This window comes from Procambarus clarkii, chromosome 37 (assembly GCF_040958095.1).
Source record: "Procambarus clarkii isolate CNS0578487 chromosome 37, FALCON_Pclarkii_2.0, whole genome shotgun sequence".
Lineage (NCBI taxonomy): Eukaryota > Metazoa > Arthropoda > Malacostraca > Decapoda > Cambaridae > Procambarus > Procambarus clarkii.
The window spans coordinates 9469476-9478450 of NC_091186.1; positions in this window are offsets into that span (position 1 = coordinate 9469476).

Sequence of the window (8975 nt, forward strand, 5' to 3'; positions counted from 1 at the left end):
ACATTACTAAAAATAATGTTTTGGCACAACTTACTAAAAATTTTGCTACTCGGTTCAAACAACTTTTTTCTAATTCATAAAGCCACATTGCCATTAACACAGATTCAACACTAGATTCAATTATTATATTTATAATATTTCTAGCTTACTATTATTGCCATTTTATCAGAAAACAGGAACTAACTCAAGCTGATGTAATTAGTCCTAAAGATAAAGACAAAATATAACAGTCATATCAAAGATCACAGACAATAACAAAAAAAAAAACCTCAGAGTGCCCAAAAAGACAATGACATGTAAATACAATACATGTATTTACTGCCTACTGCTCGCACAGTAGACAGACATACTGGAGAAACTAAGGCAGACTCGTAATAACCCACACCCCACTGAATGCATTAACTGTCTCTGAAAGAAAAAATCCATTGTGTGATAATCAATAGTTTGTTTATAAATAAAATATAATTGCTGTTAAAATTCACATATTAGCCCGATAACTCCAGGGAGCCAAAGGGGCTCCCCACAGAAAACCAACATTGAATGTAATGAAACATACCAGCGTTTGTCCATTCTGTACCCAAAACCCTTTACCCTGCAAGTTTGGGTTAGGCTAGCCCAAAGCATCTGGCCTTCAACCTCTGAACAAATAAACAAATAGACATTCTTGTACTATAAATTTGTACCTACAAGAGAAAGTTTGTCAATTCAAGATTATCTATCTTAGCTTACTTGCCATTTTTTCTAGAAACACTCAAATGTGAGTGTCTTACTCCCGCTCTTCATCTCCTCATGGGTTGCTGACGCCATACCGGATACATCTTCCATAGTTTCGACACCCATGAGGTCGATGAAGAGCAATGAGCCTGAAATCAATGAAAAACAATATATATATAGACATGATAGGTAAAACAGAACATATGGATGTGTCTGCCCCTGTTAAGTCTACTTAACATCCTAAAATAATGTGGTGATTATAAGAATTAACTCCAGTGCTGCGCTGCTTTTATTGTGACAAATTGTTGGTGCGCCAAAAATTAAGCGTTTTTTATAAAAAAAAATTGGATATTTGTTAAAATCCCTTCCCTGAAAATGTACATGGGAAAAAAAAAAAAAAAAAAAAAAAGTTTTCAATGTAATGGAAACCCCATTTTCATGGCGAGCCCCAGAGGCTCCCTGAAGCTGTCTAAACTGACATGTGCCGTATTATGTTTGTTGTTGTTGGTGGTGGTGGTTTGACAACACGACTCTGCTGCTCCTCCAATTTTGTCAGGTGCTCTTTGAACCAACAGCTACCCACAGATGATGTAACATCTCCAGAAGGTAGAAAAGTACACAGTGACCCAAATGTGATTGAAACTACCGGCTAGACCAACCCATAATATCCCATTTCAACTTCACTAACGTGTTGCTCCCTGGAGGAAGTGTGCTGCTCGATGCTCATTGTTTCCACCTCCAGGAGTTTTCCCATTTATTCTGCTACCATGCACACCAAAATGAAGTCTGAAGGTCAAGAAGAAAGAAAGCACACCCATCAGGAATAATCCAGGGGTCCCTCTAATTACCCAAGGCTACCCAAAGCCACCCAAAGCTCCTTGACATTATGCTAGTAATGAATAAATGATATATTTACTCATTATAATGTTGGTGCTGAATATAGAACATGGAAAAACATGTTTACTCTGAAAAAAGTATCATTTCATAACAAAATTAGACGAAAATAAGCTGCTGGTGATGCCAAAGTAAGTCGATGGTCCAAGTGAAGATGTTTGTTTTGAGGCGCTCACCTTTCTGGGTGCCTGTCCTGATCGATGGCAGATATAGAATGCTCCAAAATCACATGTGCATATCTGTAGGCCATTGCACCTCGTGCCTCTGAGGGGGGCCAGGTTCTGGTCGTGGTCCACGGTAGGCCTAGAACTCCACCTACATCGACTGATATCAAAGTTAGGAATATCCATATCAGCCTGGATAGCTCCGGGGAGAGCCAAAGGGGCTCCCCCCAGAAAATATAAAAAAAGGAATTCTTACCTTGGGCTATGGCGGAGAATTTTTATTCTTGTTACTGTATGGCTTCTTGAGGACTGGGCATTTTGTCTAGTTTCCTCCATTTTTTGTTTAAATTTCTCAATTTTTTTAAAAAAAATCGTCCATGCCATTGATGTCAATTTCCTGAAAAATATTGACAAAAGTTCAGTTAACTAACGATAATAAAGTGCAAAAAACAGCATTTAATGTAATGAGATGTCTATTTCTGAGTGAGCCCAGGTGGTTCCCTGAAGCTATGTTGATATAGTGCCAAATTAATAGGTGCCATTAGTTGCAGAGTTCTTTTTGACTGACGGGGACGACGAGCCAGAACCTGGCCCTTCCAGAGAGGAGGCCAGGTTCCAAGGGGGTCAGAGGCACACGGAGCAGTGGTACTATGATAAAATTTGTGAGTGTTTCATTATTTCTGCAACTACGAGAAGCACCCAGAAAGTCAGCGAGAAAAACCAGACCACTGCTGGCTAGAAATGAGACAGCAGCTTCAAAACTGCCAAAATAAATACAAGAAACGCCTACCAATGAATCATGATCTCTAGGGCTGGGATGGTGTTCTGCCTTTTTTAACCCTTAGACCACGCAATACATATATAGACGATGGGAATAGCTTTACCAAACCTGCACAATACATATATAGACGATTGAGGCTCTAGCACACGATATTAAATGCCCTGTGAGGGATAGGGGCAGCTTTAGTCCAGCCACGACCGATAGTTAACAGACGCCACCTAGAAAAACACTGTGCGCAACATTCCTGGGTGGGAGAGCCTCAGTACTAACCGAGCCGCCAAGGCTAGCGCACGCAGCATGAGCTCTCAACACCCCTGTTCAGCTTGTGACCACAGCAGTGCCTAAAAATGTCAAAATATATATGTACATGCTATTATTTAGCAATGATAGTATTACAGAAGACCCCTGACTGTGACAAAACTGACCAGGATTCTGATAATAGCAGGATTGTGGAGATATTTAGCGCTGTGCTCCATGGTGGGAGGAGTAATGCTGAAAGAGGGAGGGAGGTGGCATCATCTTCTGACTGTGTACTCACCTAGTTCTTGTGGGGGTTGAACTTTGGCTCTTTCGGCCTACCTCTCGACTGTCAATCAGCTGTAACTAATTTTTTTTTTCCCTCCAAACCCCTCCCCCCAGGAAGCAGCTCCATAGCAGCTATTTAACTCCCAGGTACCTATTTACTGCTAGGTAACAGGAGCATCAGGGTGAAAAACTTTGCCCATTTGTTTCTGCTTGGTCCAGGAATCAAACCCGGGCCACAGAATTTATAAGTATTGCATGCTGTCCGCTCAGCTACCAGACCCCCCACCTGTGTGGCCACCTTTTATTGACTAAACTTACCATACCAGCTTAGTGGTTCGCTATAGTGAACACAAATGTAGATACTTGTATATAACGAGTGTATAGTGTAATAACAACAATAGGAGTATGGTTGGGAGCTGCCATTTTGGTGAGGGAAGGGTGTCATTTACATGACATGTCATGTTGTGTACTGGTGGCCACTATGGTCTTTGGGCACCATACCAGCTTATTTGTACAGGTATGGTGAATAAAACATGTAGATATAAAACATAAATGTGTGTGTATAGTGTAATAACACCACAAACAGTATTGTTGAAGGAGAAATATTAGTGTATCTGGCCTTGAACCAGCGAGGGTGGCAGCCACCAGCTGACTGTGTGAGTAGCTATGTCTCTTATTGCCTGAACTCTCCATACAAGCTTAGATGTACAGTTATGGTGAACAAAACATGTAGATACTTTTATATAATGTCTGTGTATAGTGAATAAAAGCAAAAACAGTATGGTGGGAGGAGCATGTTGGTGAGCGAGGTGAGGGAGTGGCTGATGAATGGTGGCCAATCTTTGCTGCTTTTTGACTCACAATACCAACTTAGTGGTTCGTTATGGTGAAGAAAACATGCAAATACTTGTATATAACATGTGTATATAGTATAATAACAAAACTATTTGTTTATTGTTTTTTTTGAACATAATATGAATCACTAAGAAGAAGGATGGGGGAATCAGGCCCATTACCATTGGCAACACCCCTCCAACTAGAGAAAATAGTTTAAAGCCAAATGGATTGAACACTTTGAGTAATGACATAATAATGAATAGACATAAGGTTTTTAAACAGGAAGATCCTGTGTAACAAATCATCTTACTTTATATGAGAGCCACAGAGATACTACAGGAAAGATGATTGGGTACACTGTGTCTATCTGTACTAAAACAGGTTTTGATAGAATCTCACACAAAAGGCGGTTCTGGAAACTGAAACATGGAGGGGTGACAGGGAGACTTCTGACATGGATGAAATTTTTTTTTTAACTGACAAGACAGATGAGAGCAGTAATCAGAGACAATGTATCTGCCTGGAGGAGTGTTACTAGTGGAGTAACAGGGTTCAGTTCTCACACCAGTAATGTTCATCGTCTACATAAACGATCTACCAGAAGGAATACAGAATTATGTTAACTTGTTTATGGATGATGCCAAGATACTGGTGAAGATAGGAGATACAGACGATTGTAATGCTCTTCAAATTGATCTAGATAAAGTAAGTGCTTGGAGCATCAAGTGGCAAATGGAATTTATGTGAATAAATACCATATTATGCAATGTGGAATCAGAGAAAATAGACCACACACAACTTACAAATTATGTGGAAAGAAATTACAGAACTCTAATAAAGAACGAGACCTAGGGGTGGTTTTGGATAGTAAGCTGTCGCCAGAAGAACACAAAGAACATTGTGAGAGGAGCACATGCATTGCTTGCTTCTAATTACATTTACAGTATCTACATTCATGTTCACCATAACGAACCACTAAGTTAGAATGCCGAGTGGCAGAAGCAGCCAGTGACTGGCTGCCACTCCCTCCCTCCCTCACCTCACTCGCCACCATTCTCCTCCCACCATACTGTTTTTGCTTTTATATACAGATGTTATATATAAGTATCTGCATGTTTTGTTTACCATAGCGAACAACTAAGCTGGTATAATAAGTCCAGACAGTAAAAGGTGGTCACAAAGTCAGCAGACAATCCTACTTCCCTCCCCACCAAGATTACTCCTCCCACTACAGCACTAATTATCACAACATTCCTGCTATTATAAGAATCATGGTCATTTTTATTACAGTCAGGAGTCTTCTCTAATAATATCGCTAAATAATAGCATGAACATGTATATTATGGCATTTTTAGGTGATGCTGTGGTCACAAGCTGAATAGCCGTGCTGTGAGCTCATGCTGCGTGCGTCAGGCTTGGTAGCTCACTCAATACTGAGGCCCCTCACACCCGGGAATTTTCCCACGATTTAAAAAAAATAAAACGGCTTCTGTTTACAAGAGCCCTGATGAAGGTGTGGTGAACCCCGTGTATCCGCGGGCCGTTTAAATCTTGCGTAGTACTCCAATACATCATATGATGGGATGCGCAATTTATAGCAAGTCACTCAACCCATCATATGATGTGTTGTGCAACTTAAGGGTTAAAGGTTAGAGTTTATGAAAGTTAGCCTAAAAATCATGAATATCTCATTTAAGAATAGACAGACAAAACAAAAATAAAGAGAACAGAAGCAGAGATAACAAGGGAGAAACAAAGGCAAAGAACAACACGGTAGACTAAGTAAGACCAGGATCAGTGAAATTGGGGTTATGGGGTATAGGCAAAGCAAGCAAAGACAATGGAGTCAAGGAAGCAGGAGGATGGATCAGGTCAACAAATAATGGATCAAGTCAGCAAGCTTTGAATAGGGCTGTTAGTTTGCAACAATATTCCACTCTAGAGACTACAATATGTTTATTAACTACATACCTCATTTGTTTAATTTTTCCTTGAGATGTTGATTCTCATCTATTTCTTTATACTTATTGATTAAGACTGTCGTCATCTTTGTCCCACACTTTCCCTTCAATTGTTATTGAAGGTGCAAGTGTGAGGGCATGTACATGTTCCTCATCTGGTTGATGTGGAACATGTTCATGTTCCACATCAACCAGATGTGGAACATATTCCTTGGTGGTCCTATGGAGAGAGCAAAAGGCCATTAGTGAAACAGATGAATCCGAAATATTTTCTCTTATGCAAAATCTAGATTAAAAAAAAAAGTGTTGAATGTAATGAAATTTCAGTTTCTGGATGAGCCCCAGAGGCTCTCTGAAACCATCATACACTGATCAGTGCCATATTACTCGGTGCCATTAGTCAAAGTTCTATTGGTCTACAGAGGGCTACAAGCCAGAACCAGGTCTCAGAGGCAAAAGGAGTGATGGCCTTTGAACACTTCAATGTAAAGTTATTTATACTTGCCACCAACTGGGGAAGGAACCCAGAAAGAGGGAAACCAAAAGACTGCATGGTTAAAACTAAAGACCACAGCCACAAGAAGTTGACATAATAGCACTAGAGATCTGCCATGAGAATGATAAACTAACGACCATAAATGCATACAGTCCACCGCCAAGCAGCACATGGTCAAAGGAGGCGCTAGATAATAAATGGGAAGGTCTCACAATAAGAGAGATTATAGCGAGAGCGGATAACGATAGATCACGACTGTTTATGGTTGGCGATTTCAACTTTAAGTCCATAGACTGGGAAGCATATGAAGCTAAAACAGAAGATTTTCGGACCTGTAGATTTGTAGACATCCTGGAAACATTCTTTTATCAACATGTTAAACAAGCTACGAGGATGAGGAAAGGGGACGTTCCCTCCATGCTAGATTTGATATTTACCAGGAAAGAGGAAGAAATATTTGACATTCAGTACCTTCCTCCCTTGGGTAAAAGTGACCATGTCTTTTTGGGAATAAAGTATGCAATGCATTATAATCTGGAAGAATACAAGTAGGTTGAAGCAGTTGAAAAACCTGACTTCAGGAGAGGACATTATGGCGACCTTAACATATGACATATGGGAGCCGGTCCCATAACTAGGACATATGGGAGCCGGTCGGCCGAGCGGACAGCACACTGGACTTGTGATCCTGTGGTCCCGGGTTCGATCCCGGGCGCCGGCGAGAAACAATGGGCAGAGTTTCTTTCACCCTATGCCCCTGTTACCTAGCAGTAAAATAGGTACCTGGGTGTTAGTCAGCTGTCACGGGCTGCTTCCTGGGGGTGGAGGCCTGGTCGAGGACCGGGCCGCGGGGACACTAAAAGCCCCGAAATCATCAAGATTCCCTTAGAATATTTAGAAACTAAATTATTTACAATAAATTCTGAGTAGTTACTTCACGGAAATATTAATTGTATAATTTCAGAATATTTTCAAGAACTCAGTAATTATTCAATTAAGATTTATATCGGACTCGTATTTAGAGACTAGAAATTCTCACTTTAATTCTTTTCAATTGCAGTACAGTCAATAGTGTGTGTTAAAGGAATGTAGTAATAATTTCATTCTATCAAGTTCATTCTTGTATTTTCGGCCATCTAATAATTAATGTGACCTTTTTATTTGGTTTATAATTGCACATGTATTTTATTTGACATTGTATACAGTACAGTATCTTGTTTCACAGTGATAAATGGTAGTCAAGTCAGGTTGTGTATTCTATCTGTCTGCGTATTACTTTTACGAATGAGACGAGGATACAAGACAAAAGAATTTCATTCATTGGTGGAGCGAGATTCTGACGCCGACATCTGTCACCACCTGTCAATAGGCGAAGTGATTGATGGTTCTCACTGGTGCTGTGGAACGCGGTTAAGAAAAAGTATGAATGAAGGATAGTTCCGATATAGATGCTCGAGAATTTTAACGTAAAAGGTTCGGGAATACTTTGAGAGGTTATCGAGAGTGGGCTTAAGTGTCGAGTTAAGAATGCGTTAAAATTTCAAAGGCGATAGCTTGTGATAGCTCCTTGCATACTACACCCAGTAGGGTCAGTTTGTGTGGAATAGCGAGGAAAGTGCGGGTTGTAGGTACACATTTCTCAGAAGTAAAGGCATGGTAGAAAACAACACTACCTGGGAAGGGGAGGGGGGGGCGCGATAAACCCCCAACTGTGGGGGCGGTGCTGGCGTTAGCTCTTTAGAAAACCCAAGCGGGCCCCACAGTGGGGCAAGGTGACCCCATCGGGAGCCCAGGGAGTGCCCAGGCGGGAGTAATGGATCCGGGGGCCAAAGGGGCAGCAGCCCTGGACGATAGCAGGATTTCGTTGAGGGCTCTCGGTCCACGGTATCACGATGATTGGGGGTGGCCATTGGGAGTGATGGGGAAGTAGACCCCAACAATGGAACATCTACCCCCGTCCAACAACAGACTCCAGGGGATGATGCAACTGTGGGGCCCCTGGCATTGGTGCAGTCTGGTTCACCGAAAACAGTACTAACTCCATCCTCAATCAGCATAGCAACCACAATCACCAACAAGCACCATACTACCCACAACCACCACCAAACTACCACCACCCACAAGCACAACTACCACTACAACCACCACCACCACTCAACCACACCCACAACAACCACCACAACTGCCACCACACTACCAGCCACAACCACATCACTACATACCACACCAACAACAACCACCATACTATCATCAACACTACCAACCACATGCTCTTCCGTATCAGACCTCCACCCAACCCTCAACAAACCCCTTCCCAGTGTACCCCTCTTCCCCCGGGCCCGGTATTTGTATGTTATTATTTTGGAGGGTGGGGAATGGATTAATTCAGTTTCCTTTATTTCTTATGGGAAAAATCACTTCGACTTACGATATTTCGAGTTACGATCCGTCTCTCGGAACGGATTAGCATCGTAAGTCGAGGCCCCATTGTATATAATTGCTATAATATACTCTACAAGTGAAATCAGGATCAGCTAGCTAATACGGTACAGTATTTTAGTTAAATACTTACAATTTTTTCTTTTATTTTAAGTAGACCTTCA